The sequence below is a fragment of the Halichoerus grypus genome, chromosome 12, assembly GCF_964656455.1.
Source record: "Halichoerus grypus chromosome 12, mHalGry1.hap1.1, whole genome shotgun sequence".
Classification (NCBI taxonomy): domain Eukaryota; kingdom Metazoa; phylum Chordata; class Mammalia; order Carnivora; family Phocidae; genus Halichoerus; species Halichoerus grypus.
Genome location: NC_135723.1, coordinates 34,554,258 through 34,568,208, shown reverse-complemented (window position 1 = coordinate 34,568,208; position 13,951 = coordinate 34,554,258).

The following is a 13,951-nucleotide window of genomic DNA, read 5'->3' as shown; positions in this document are numbered from 1 at the left end:
AAATAATGAAATTAGCTTTTTTTTTTTTTTAGCACTTCTGGAGGACAAGTAGAGGAAATTCATGAGTCTTAATAGTTAATGAAAAGTATGCAGCTTTCTCATTTTTTTAAACAATACTATTATATAACTTTCACAAAAGGTTATTTAAAAATATACCACTTTCTAACTATCCTAAAACTTAAACATGTAAACCATTTATTTTATTTTAAATTATTATTATTATTTATTTTTAAAGATTTTTTTTTTTCAGTAATCTCTACCCACAACTTGGGGCTCCAACTCAGGACCCAGAGATAAAGAGTTGCATGCTTTACTGACTAAGCCAGCCAGGTGCCCCTAAACTGTATATTTTAGATTTTTTTTTAAGATTTTATTAATTTAATTAATTGACACAGAGAGAGAGACAGCGAGAGAGGGAACACAAGCAGGGGGAGTGGGAGAGGGTGAGGGAGAAGCAGGCTTCCTGCTGAGCAGGAAGCCTGATGCAGGGCTTGATCCCAGGACCCTGGGATCATGACCTGAGCCGAAGGCAGTCGCTTAACCAACTGAGCCACCCAGGTGCCCCTATTTTAGATATTTTTAAAAGCTATCTTAACAGTGGACTATCCCCCTCCACCAAAACAAACAAAAAAACAAAAAAGTTCTATACAAAATCACTTAAAAGAGAATCAGTCAATAATTTGTAATTTCCAGAAGGAATATCTGCTTTTCATATTTGAACTATTAAAAGAAACAAATATCCTTGATGGAAAAATCTCATGTTGCCAAATGTGTCCCCAAAATTGTTGGCATGGATGCACACATGATTCCTTTCAGCTTATTCCAAGGTAACTGAAATTTTTACTACTGTTTTTGAGTTGGAGTTTTTAGAGTATAAAAATGATTTTTGCAAGATTTTTCCAGGTCATGATGTGCTCTCTGAGAAATCTCTACAGTTCCCTGAAGTAGTAACTGATTCCACTGAAGTGAAGCAGTAATTTCATTAAATGGATCTCTCGTGGCCTAGAGGTGTTAACACATTTTTTTTCTTTGAAATTAGTTATTATACAATTGAGTAACTTTAGAATGGTAGTTCCCAAAGTGTGTAACTTAAGCACTAGTCCCTGAAGATGCTCCTCCAATAATTCATTCACTACAAAAATATTTATTGAGCTCCTACTATATCCCCTGGCTGGGGCACTAGAAACAATGGTGAAGAACACAGATACATTTATCCTGTTAGAATTTATAGTTTTAAACACTAAATGAATCACTAAACAAATGCAAATAAGATTTATACAAATTTGCTTATGCACGTAAAATAAGTATAAATCATGATGAAAATAACAGACTTTGAGATAAATAATAAGAACTTTTTTCATTTTAGAGACTCGTGATGAATATTAATGGATTAGAGCCTCAGAATTTTTACCATAAAGACATTTACCTAATCTATTCCCCCAAATTCCCATATTTGTTTTGAGCACTGAAATTTTGTGAAGAATGCTTATTCATAAAATAGAACCATTTTTTCTGAAACTGGTTTTTTGAAACCAAGGGATCCAATTTGTCAATGCACATTCATATATTTTAATAGATTCATAAATATACATATAATCCGTTCAAAATGGGTTTTGTTTGAAGACAGATGACAGAAACATTTATAAGTATATTCATATATTTTAATAGATTTATAAGAATAAATATATTTTTATGGATATTGTCTGAAGAAAAAAAATGACAGAAATACTTATAAATCTATTAAAGTATATGAATGTGCATTTGTATAAGATAGGTATTTTGTAGTTAACATTGTTTCATGAATATATTTCCATATATCAACATGGTCTAGATACTTATAATTCTTAATTACTACATGGTCCATAATATTGAAATACAGTCATTTTGTATCCTAAGCTTTAGGAAAATAATTTTATGATGCTTTTACTAGTATAACTAACACTGCTTTAGTTTCTTTGAACAATTCACTTTTGGGGGTAATAAGTGGAGGGAATATTTCTTTTTTTTTTTTTTTTTTAAAGATTTTATTTATTTATTTGACAGAGAGAGACACAGGGAGAGAGGGAACACAAGCAGGGGGAGTGGGAGAGGGAGAAGCAGGCTCCCCGCCGAGCAGGGAGCCCGATGCGGGGCTCGATCCCAGGACCCTGGGATCATGACCTGAGCCGAAGGCAGACGCTTAACGACTGAGCCACCCAGGCGCCGGGAATATTTCTTTATTAAACATTTAAAATGTGTATTTATTTATTTATGTATTTATTTTTTGATGTAGTGTTCCATGATTCATTGTTTGCATATAACACCAAGTGCTCCATTCAGTACGTGCCCTCTTTAATACCCATCACCAGGCTAACCCATCTAAAATGTGTATTTTTTTAAAATGTGTATTTTTTAAAAAGATTTTAAAGTAATCTCTGCCCCCAATGTGGGGCTTGAACTTACAACCCCAAGATCAAGAGTCGCATGCTCTACTGACTGAGCCTGCCAGGCACCCCTAAAAATGTGTATTTTTAAAAAAATGATAAAAACTTCAGTGCAAGCAGACTTGATTCTGGATCTCATGGATGACCACCTTATAACTGAGTATAACCATGCAATTTCTGAGCCCATGTTTTCTGCATTTAGTATTGCATTGGTGTCTAGCAATATCACCCTGTCAAACCTTACTGAGAACTCTTACAGCTGAACAAAAAAGGACAAAAAATCCAATTATAAAATGGATGAAGGATTTCAATACATACTTCTCTGAAGAAGATATGCAAATGGCCAATAAGATCATGGAAAGATGCTCAACATCATTAGCCCTTAGAGAAATGCAAATCAAAACCATATGAGATATCATTTCACATCCACTAGGATGGGTATAATTAAAAAGTCAGTATCACAATATCAAGTGTTGGTGAGGAAGTGGAGAATTTAGAACGCTCTTACATTGCTGTTGGAAATGTAAAATGATGCAGTTACTTTGGAAAAGAGTTTGACAGCTCAACGTCATGATATTGAAAACATGTCTACAGAAACACTTGCATGAGGGACGCCTGGGTGGCTCAGTCGGTTAAGCGTCTGCCTTCAGCTCAGGTCATGATCCCAGGGTCCTGGGATCGAGGCCCACATCGGGCTCTCTGCTCAACGTGAAGCCTGCTTCTCCCTCTCCCGCTGCTTGCAGCTCCGCCTGCTTGTGCTTTCTCACTCTCTCTGTCTGTAAATAAATAAATAAAGCCATTAAAAAAGAAAAGAAACACTTGCATGCAAATGTTTATTGCAGCAATTTGTAATAGCTCAAAAGTAGAAACAACCCAATTACCAGTTCTATAAATTAAGGAATGTATAAATGAAAGGTAGTCTATCCATATAAGGAATATGATTCCCATGTTATTATAAAAAGGAATGAAGTACTGATACAGACAACACGGATGAATCTTGAAAAAGTATGCTAAATGAAAGCTGCCAAACACAAAAGCCCATATATTTTATGATTCTATTACATAAGATGTCCAGAATAGGCAAACCCATACAGACTGAAAATAAATTAGGAGTTGCCAAACCACTGACTGGTGGGGTGGAGAATGGGGAATTGCTGCTATTTGGGGGGAGGGGTTCTTTTGATGTGATGAAAATATGCTGGAATTAGGTAGTAGTGATGGTTGTACAACTTTGTGAATATACTAAAAACCACTCCGTTGCACACTTTAAAAGAGTGGACTTTACGGTATGTGAATTATATCTCAATAGTAAAGAAAAAAGAGTAATCAGGGATTGTCTCAAAAAACAAAAAACCAAAACCCAAACCTTAATGAGTGAGCAGATGTAGACAATTTCTAACAAGCATCCCCTTCAAATGAAGACCAAATGTCGTTAATCTGTCCTCTGCTATGGTGTATTTCGCAGTTGACAGAAGAGGGAAAAAGTGATGGGAGAAATTAGCCACTCTCCAGCTTATTTTCATGCAGGTATGTTAAAACCCAGAATTCTGCACTGTTATAGTCAGTACCATGCCCACATTACAAGCAGTGATTTAATTCCCATCAAACAATATCATTCTTCACATTCACTTAATTATCTTTGAACTTTTTGTGAAACCCAGTTCTCCCACTTACCAGCTGTAGAACACTGGACTAGTTGCTCAGTCTGCTGCTGACTGTTATCTCTGTCTCAATTTGCTCATCTGGTAAATGGGTGTAATAATAGTGTGCACCTAATATTGGTTGTTGTATTAGATGAGTCAGTATATGTAAAGAGCCTAGTACCTATTAACTAGTATAAATGCTGGATATTATTGAATAACTTGCAAGTTTGTTTTGGTTTTATAGTTGTGTACGTGCCCTAAGCATAAGAAATTTATACCAAGTTTTATATTTGAATATATTCTTGTAATTTTTAAATAAAAAGTTTAAGTCAACAATATGGCTATTGAGGGCTTCCCCCCCTTCTTTTTTCTTTAAAAAGATTTCATACTTCAAATTTGGAGAACACTGGTGTAGAATAAACTCGGGCTTTTTTTCTCTCCATACTTCACTCTATACTCTTCACTATCTCAAAGCTATCACTTTTTATTTATTTTTATTTTTTAAAAAGATTTTACTTATTTATTTATTTGGAGCATACAAGTGGGGGGAAGGGACAGAGGAAGAGAGAGAATCTCAAGCAGAGATTCTGTGTTGAGCACAGAGCCCAACGTGGGGCTCAATCTCACAACCCTGAGATCTTGACCTGAGCCAAAATCAAGAGTCATTGCTTAACTGACTGAGCCACCCAGGCACCCCACAGCTTTCACTTTTTAAGTCTTAAAATTTAAAAAGGATCAACCATACCCAAGTCCAGTTGCCTTGTTCATAACTTAGCATTTTGATTGAAATACTACCAGGTAAATGAAAAAGGCAGCATGTTGTAGTGCAAATTTGTGGACCAGAAGTTAGAATGTGTTCAGTGATTTATGTGAACCTTTAGTAAGTTGCTTAACCACTCTGGGTCTTAGGTAGAGTGTCTTGAAGATGAAGACTGATCTTCAAATCCCTTCAAGGTCTAAAATTCTACGACATTTTCAGTATACCAACTATTGTTCTGTGGTAGGTTGTCATGCACACCTAGTACTTAATACAGAGATGTGCCTTTCAAGGTGCCTGACTTTCTTGTGGTATCACCCAGTTGGGAGTGGATGGGTGGTCGGCCCTTTTCTCATTCTTTGGTATCAGTTTGAATACACAGGTAAATTCTCCAAAGTAGCAGAAGGGAAAATGGTCACAAGTTGGGGCTATATGGATTATCTAAAGATTGAAAAATAAACTGGGAAATTCACACTTGGCTGCATAGTAATTAAAGAATCATTCCTGATTTTTTTTCTGTATTTTTTAACCACATCATATTCTTTTTTTTTTTTTTAAAAGATTTTTAAAATTTATCTGACAGAGACAGAGAGAGAGGGAACACAATCAGGGGGAGTGGGAGAGGGAGAAGCAGGCTTCCTGCGGAGCAGGGAGCCCGATGGAGGGCTCGATCCCAGGACTCTGGGATCATGGCCTGAGCCGAAGGCAGATGCTTAACGACTGAACCACCCAGGCACCCCCACATCATATTCTTTTGATGTCATTTTGGGCACCATCTTTACCAGTCACCACGTAAAATGTGGTAGAAAACGCTTGCGGTAGCTGGTCTCCAAAGATGGCCTCCCAGTGAATTCCACCTTCCAGTAGGCATGTCTTGGTGCAGTCTTTCCCCACACCGAATCTGGGCTAGCTCCATGTAACAAATAGACTGCAGTAGTGGCGATGCTTTGTGATTTCTAAGGCTGGAACACAAGAAGCCTTGTAGCCTCCGCCTTGGTCCCTTAGAACTCTTGCCCTGGGGGAAGCGAGTAGCCATTGGAAATTTACCTTGAGACCACCATGCTGTGAGGAAACCCAGCCTAGACTCGAAGAGAGCTCATGTGCAGACAGGTGCCTGACCAACCCACCCAGCTGAGGTGTAAATCATATGAGTGAAGAAGCTATCGTGGATCCAACCTAAACCTTCAGATGATGTCAGCCCCAGTTACCATGTGATGGCAAAAGCATGAAAGACTCCAAATCAGAATCACCAAGATGAGGTCAGTCAACTCACAGAACTGTGAAAAGTAGTCAGTTGTTGTTTTAAGCTGTCAATATTGGGGCAATGTGTTATGCAGGGATGGATAAACTTGTTTATGCACCAAAAATGTGCTCTCTCTTTTTCGATCAGTAATACCTTTTTCCCATATCTCTCATAAGAACTTTAAAAATACAGGGACACCTGGGTGGCTCAGTCAGTTAAGCAGCTGCCTTCGGCTCAGGTCATGATCTCAGGGTCCTGGGGTTGTGTCCCGCATCGGGCTCCCTGCTCAGTAGGGAGCCTTCTTCTCCCTCTTCCTCTGCTTGTGCTCTCTCTGTCAAATAAAAATCTTTAAAAAAAAAAAAACTTTAAAAATACAGCCATTAACATTTTTTTTCAGGACACTATTTCCTTGTTTCATTATTTAAAAAAAAAATTACAAAGACATTATTTCATGGTTTCATGTCATTTCATCATTTTTTTAATGCCTGGTTTAAGATGTAGTTCCAGGAATAATTGAGTCATCTCCAACATTACAAATCCTGTTGTTAATACCCATGAAAGAAATCAGCTTTAAGAAACAAAACCCAAGGGGCGCCTGGGTGGCTCAGTCTGTTAAGCGGTTAAGCAGTTAAGCTTCTGCCTTTGGCTCAGGTCATGATCTCAGGGTCCTGAGAGAGAACTCCCTGCTCAGCGGGAAGTCTGCTTCTTCCTCTCCCTCTGCCTCTCCCCTCTGCTCGCTTGTGCTCTCTCTCTCTCTCTCTTAAATAAATAAATAAGATAAAAAAACAAAAAACAAAAAACAAAACCCAAGTGCTAGTTCTATAAACATAAATATTTGACACTGTGACTGTAAAGGAATCAGAGAAGATTAGGAAAGAAAGAGATATTAAACAGGAGTCTATTTTAATCAGTTTTATTATTTTTAAAGTTATATTTAACCTAGTTGATTTAATTTAAAACACATTTAAGTAAAATTGAAATGTTCTTCGAAGTGTTGGAATTTTATGACTCTAAACCCAACTATCTCTAAAAAAAGATATTATGACTTAATTTTATACAAATGTTATAAAAACTGATCACAGCATTTATAAATAACGATTGTTTTATACTTAATTTCCTGCAATACTCCAAAATAAATTCTATTTAGGTCAAAGGGTTAAGTCAGATGATAAAGACTAAGATAAAGAAAATCAGATAAAACCAAAGTGAATATTAGTCATATTTCTAGTGGGGAAAGGACTTTTTAAGTTTGAATAAATGGAAGCAATCCCCAAAATAAAGAATTATAGTTTTAACAAAATAAGAGTTGAAGCTCTATGTTTTATAAAAACATAAACTGAGGGGAAATGTTTCCTGTCAACTTAACAAAAGATTAATGTCAAATATTTAAATAGCTCACACAAATTCAGAAGAGGAGCAAAACTTTAGGCTTCAAAAAATACGCAAAATAATTAAATGAATATTTTAATAAAGAAGATATAAAATTGTTTAATAAACAGAGACACTGGGAAAGATACCGTCTAGAGGCTTTCTATAATCTCTTTATTCTTTTCCTGTGGGTTAATTTTGAGCAGTAGTGAGTATTTAAGCAAATCACCAAAGGTTTTACCACTTAAAAGAACTCTTTAAAATTTGCAGGGAATCTTTGCGGAGGCAAAAAGTAAGATGTAGGCCATTGGCTTAAAAATGCCAGGGACAACATTTCTTTTGTTCTTATCCTTATTATGCACTTATATAATAAAGGAATTCCCAGACTTTCCAATCTTCTATGTATATATTGGGCCTTTTTATCTTCCTAGGTTATTTTACTGTAGTAAATTTGCTGCAGGAAATACACCCATTTTTGGGTGTCATTACTGTTTTGAGGCTATATTTTTCAGTATTATGTCATTTAGTTAAGACATAAGTTATATGAATTAATCCTATATTTTCCAGGAGTATGTCATTTAGTTAAGAGGGCCCGTGTTTTATTTTAAAACAGTAAGTAACTAATAACTTTTACTTTATGTGTTTTTTTCAAACGATTAATTTATTCTACAAGTATTTATTGAGTGTCCTGTGTGTGCCATCCTAAGGGGCTGGGACACGACAAGCAAAACAGATCTCTGCTTTCCTGAAGCATGCATTAATACTTGGGGCTATCAGTCCTGTGTGTGATAATGCACTGTCCAAAGACACTTGGCTGAGGGGTGCCTGGGTGGCTCAGTTGGTTAAGCCACTGCCTTCAGCTCAGGGCGCCACGTTGTGCTCCCTGCTCAGCAGGGAGTCTGCTTCTCCCTCTGTCCCTTTCCCCCCACTTGTGCTCTCTCTGTCTCTCTCAAATACATAAATAAAATCTTAAAAAAAAAAAAAAGACACCTGGCTGAGCCATTGAATGGGGGAAAGGGCAGGTGAGGGGAGTGAGTAAAATTCTCATTTGCACCAATGTGCTAAAAGTGAGACCCTAATTCTACTGGGAGAAGACGAAAAATAAATAAGCTACATAAAGCGTGTCTGATGATAGTAAGTGCTATAGGAAAAACAAAATAAGACAGGGAAATATGGATTGTGGTCAAGAAGGTCTCCAATGCAACGTTTTAAAAGTGAAAGAGATGAGGAAGAAAGCCATGCAGTCAGCAAAGGAAAAGTGTCCCAACAAGGGGGAATCAAGTAGAAAGATCCTGAGGACTGACAGGAGCCATGTCCAGAGAGTGGGCCTGCTTGGCTAGAGCATGTTGAATGAGATCAGCCATGGGAGGTGAGGACAGAGATCTCCAACAGAGAGTGGGATGTGGGGATGTGGGTGGGCCTAGACTGTGTAGGTCTTTAAAGGCTAATGTAAGAAATTTAGTTTTCATGAAGAGTGAGATGAGAAACCTCGGAAGATTTTAACATACTAACTGTGGCTACCATGTTGAAAATTGACTGAAGGGAGACAAGGATGGAAGTTGGGAAACCATTTAGGGGGCCATTGTAATAATCCAGGTGAGAGGTATTGGTGGTACAGACAAGGGTGGTAGGAGAGGAGCTAGGAAAATTGTAGGATTCTTGATATATCCTAAAGGTAAAGCCAAAGAATGTGATTGCGGATTGGATGTAGTGTCTGAAAGAAGAAAGGTATCTAGGATAATGCTAAGGATCTAGGCTTAACCAACAGGATCAACAGAGTTGCCATTCATTGAGAAGGGAGAGACTGTGTCTAGATCAGATTAGGAAGGGTGCAAGATCAGGAGTTCAGTCTGGGAGTGTTATGTTACAGACAACGGCGGTATTGCCTATGAATCTGATCTTCAGGAGGGAGGTCTGGCCTGAGATATTAACTTGGTAGTTATTGACAGACAAAATATTTAAACCAGGAAGTCACCAACAGAGTAAGAGTTGTTAAAAAAGAAAAGAATTCCAAGGATTGAGCTTTGGCACATTCCAAGGTTTGGTGGTGAGAAAGATAAGGAGTAAAGGACAAAGGAAATAAGATGCCACTAAGGAGCTAAGAGAACAAGGGGACAGCTGAATGTCTTGGAAGCCAAGTGGACAGAATAGCTCAAGGAAAGGGGAATAATCCACTGTGTCAAATGATTTTGTATGATCAAGTAGGATGAGAAATGAGAACAAGATTTAAAACGTGAAGGTCATTGGTAACTCAGCTCATGTTAATTGGTTTGGAGAATGGGAGAACAGAAACTAGAGGCAATAAGTATATACAACTCTTAAGAGTTTTGCTGTAAAATGAAGAAGAGAAGTGGAGTGGGAGCTGGAGGAGGAATTAACATCCAGAGACAGGAATATCTTAAGATGGAAGAAGAAATCATACATATGACTATGGGAAAGATCCCAGAAAGAGCAGAAGATGGATGATACAGAACAGAGAGTAAAGAATTGCTGGAGCAAAGTCACTGAGAAGGCAAGAAACGGGATGGGGCGGGGGGGGGGGGGCGGTCGGATTTAGTGCACAAATGGTGGGGCTGGTCTTTGCTGGGAGAATGAACAGTTTATACCCGGTAGAAGAAAAGGCACACAGATGGGTTCAGATGCATGGAAGTGACTAGATGCCATGGATGAGCTTGTGGAGGTTCTCCTCTGATTGCTCATTTTTCTCAGTGAAATAGGAAGCAATATCCTCTGCTGTGAATGAGGATGGGGGAGAAGAGAAATTTGAGGAAAGAGAAAAAGGCATGAAAAATGGACAAATAGAAAGCACATGATAAGAAGGCACAATTAAATCTAAATGTACCAGTTATCATCACCACAGCTGTGAATGGGAGAAACTTTGCAGTCAAAAAGCAAAACCTTCAGACTGTGTTGAAACAAATATTTATGCTATTTGTAAGAGTCAGGTGTAAAACACAAGGACATAGAAAAATTAAAAATCAAGGATCCAAAAGGGGTACCAGGCAAATATCAAATAAGGAAGACATGATCTAAGTATATTACTACCAGACAAAATGACTTTAAAGAGGGTTATTACACAATGATAAAAATCAGTTCACCAAGAAGATAATTCTAAATTTGCATTTCTCCAATAACAGAGTTTTGAAGCATAATGTCACAGAACTATAAGTATATTTTTAAAAACCTACCACCACAGTAAGAGATTTTAACACTTTTTTTTTTTTGAGAAATTGAATCTTTAATTGAAATCTTTCCATAAAGTAAAAACATAAGCAACGAACAAACAAAATCAGGCCTAAGAGACTTGACCGGTCAGTTAGTCAAACATTCAAAGAACAGACTAAACCAGTATAACACAAACTTTTCCAGAAAACAGAATGGGAAAGAGTGTTCCTCAATTCAATTTATGAGGTATGCATAACCTTGGAGCCAAAATTAGACAAAAATAGCAAAATTTTGTTTTTGAACATCAATGCAAAAATAAAAAATTAACAAGCTGAATCTAACAAATTAAAAAATGTAATACATTATGGTTAGGTTCATTACAAGAATGTTAGATGATTTAATATTAGCAAATATATTAATGTAATTCACTATAGTAACAATTCAAAGGAGACAATCTGCAACTCAACAGATGCAGAAAAAAACATCCTGCCTGTCTCTTTTCATGAAAAAACTCTTGGTAAACGTAGACTACAAGGGAACTTTCTTAACCTGCTATTGAGCCTGCACAAAAACCCTACAACACTTCCCAATGTAATGGGTAAAGCGTGTCCTTCAATGAGCGACAAGACAAAGATGTCTCTGTCACCATCACTGTTCAAACCTGTTGAACTTGCAGTCCTAGATCCTGTAGTAAGGAAAGAAGAAATAAAATGTATAATGATTAAAAAGGAGGAAACAAAATTGTCGTTATTCACAGAGGAACTGACTTTATATAGAAAGCCCAAGAGTTCACAGATAAATTACGAGATTTAATAAGAGAGTTAGGAAGGTTGTTAGATAAAAGCATCACTATAAAAAATCAATTGCATGTCTCCTACAGCAGCAACGAGCAGGTAAATAATGCAATCAGGGCAGATACTACCTGTCATAGCACCCTTACCACCCAGCACCTACTGATCTAACAAAAATACATTAACTCTTTACAGAGAAAATTATAAACCACATTGAAAAAGTATTAAAGAATATCCAAATGAATGTGAGGTTCTTCCATAATCTTGGGTAAAAAGACTCAGTATCGTGAAAATGAAATTGTCCCCAAATATATCTGTAGAGTCAATGTGATTCTAGTGGGTGTTCTGTCCGGGTTTTTCATGGAACTAGACACATTGATTTTAAAATTGATATGGAAGAGCAAGAGGTCAAGAATTGTCATGAAATTCCCAGAAAAGAAGAATATAGGATGATTTGCCCTTCCAGATACAAGGCTAATATAATGCTGTGAAAATTGTATAACACAGAGTTAAATAAATAGGCCAAGGGAATAGAACAGACAACATTAAAACTGGCCCAGGCACAAAGGAAAAAAGAACATGATTTATTGCAGAGCAGGTCTTGTAATGTCAGTGGGAGGGAAGCGCTATTGTTTATATTAACATAAAAAATCATTTTATGAAAAAAATGAAGTTGTACTTTATCCCACAAAAATCAGTTCTAAGAAAAGAAAAGACTTACTATGAAAGGAAAACTTGAAAACCTAGGAAAATATCTTTACAGAAGAAAACACAGGAAAGGGGCGCCTGGGTGGCTCAGATGGTTAAGCGTCTGCCTTTGGCTCAGGTCATGATCCCAGGGTCCTGGGATCGAGCTCCACATCGGGCTCCCTGCTCAGGGGGAAGCCTGCTTCTCCCCCTCCCTCTGTCTCCTTCTCGCGCTCTCTCTATCTCTGTGTCTCAAATGAATAAATAAAATCTTAAAAAAAAAAGAAAGAAAACACAGGAAAATATCTTTGTGACCTTTGAACAGGATAGATCTATTAAATAAAATGCACATATAAGGATGTGAACCAAAAGAGGAAAAGATCCATCTTTTTGATGCTGAAATTGAAACTCGTTATGATCAAAAGAAACCACAAAGGGACTGAAAATTACTAGTCACATTGTAAAAACACACATGCTACACATATAAGCAAATCATTAGTGTCCAAAACGAAAGACTACAAATTTATAAGAGCAACAGCAACGCAAAAGAAAAATGGTTAAAAACATGTGCATACAATAGCCAAACTGTGGAAGGAGCCAAGATGTCCATTGACAGATGAATGGATAAAGAAGATGTGGTATATATATACAATGGAATATTATGCAGCCATCAAAAAGAATGAGATCTTGCCATTTGCAATGACGTGGATGGAACTGGAGGGTATTATGCTGAGCGAAATAAGTCAAACAGAGAAAGGCATGTATCATATGACCTCACTGATATGAGGAATTCTTAATCTCAGGAAACAAACTGAGGGTTGCTGGAGTGGTGGGGGGGTGGGAGGGATGGGGTGACTGGGTGATAGACACTGGGGAGGGTATGTGTTCTGGTAAGCGCTGTGAATTGTGCAAGACTGTTGAATCTCAGATCTGTACCTCTGAAACAAATAATGCAATATATGTTAAGAAAAAAAAAAGAAGATAGCAGGAGGGAAAGAATGAAGGGGGGGAAATCGGAGGGGGAGACGAACCATGAGAGACGATGGACTCTGAAAAACAAACTGAGGGTTCTAGAGGGGAGGGGGGCGGGAGGATGGGTCAGCCTGGTGATGGGTATTAAAGAGGGCACATTCTGCATGGAGCACTGGGTGTTGTGCACAAACAATGAATCATGGAACACTACATCAAAAACTAATGATGTAATGTATGGTGATTAACATAACAATAAAAAATAAAAAAAAACATGCATAGTATTCACCCTAGCAGTACTCCTCCTGTTACCTGCCTCAAATACTTTTGTCTCAGAACCTATTTACACTCTTAAAAATTATTGAAGAACCCCAGAGTTTTTGTTTCTGTATGTTATATCTATCAATATTTGCCAAATTAAAACTGAAAAAATTTAAAAAATATTTATTTCATTTCTTTTTTTTCCCAAATTTTTATTTAAATTCTAGTTAGTTAACATACGGTGTAATATTGGCTTCCAGAGTAGAATTTAGTGACTCATCACCTACATACGACATCCAGTCCTCATCACGACAAGTGCCCTCCTTAATCCCCATCACCCATTTAGCCCATCCCCAACTCACCTCCCTCCATCAACCCTCAGTTTGTTCTCTATATGTAGTCAAGAGTCTGTTTTCTGGTTTGCCTCTCTTTTTCCCCCCACCACGTTCATCTGTTTTGTTTCTTAAGTTCCACATATGAGTGAGATCATAGGGTATTTTTCTTTCTCTGACTGACTTATTTCGCTTAGGGTAATACCCTCTAGCTCCACCCATGTCGTTGCAAAATAACAACACTAGACCAATTACATGTTAACATAAATAACGGTTTTTGAAAAATAACTATATTTTCCAAAACAAAGAGTG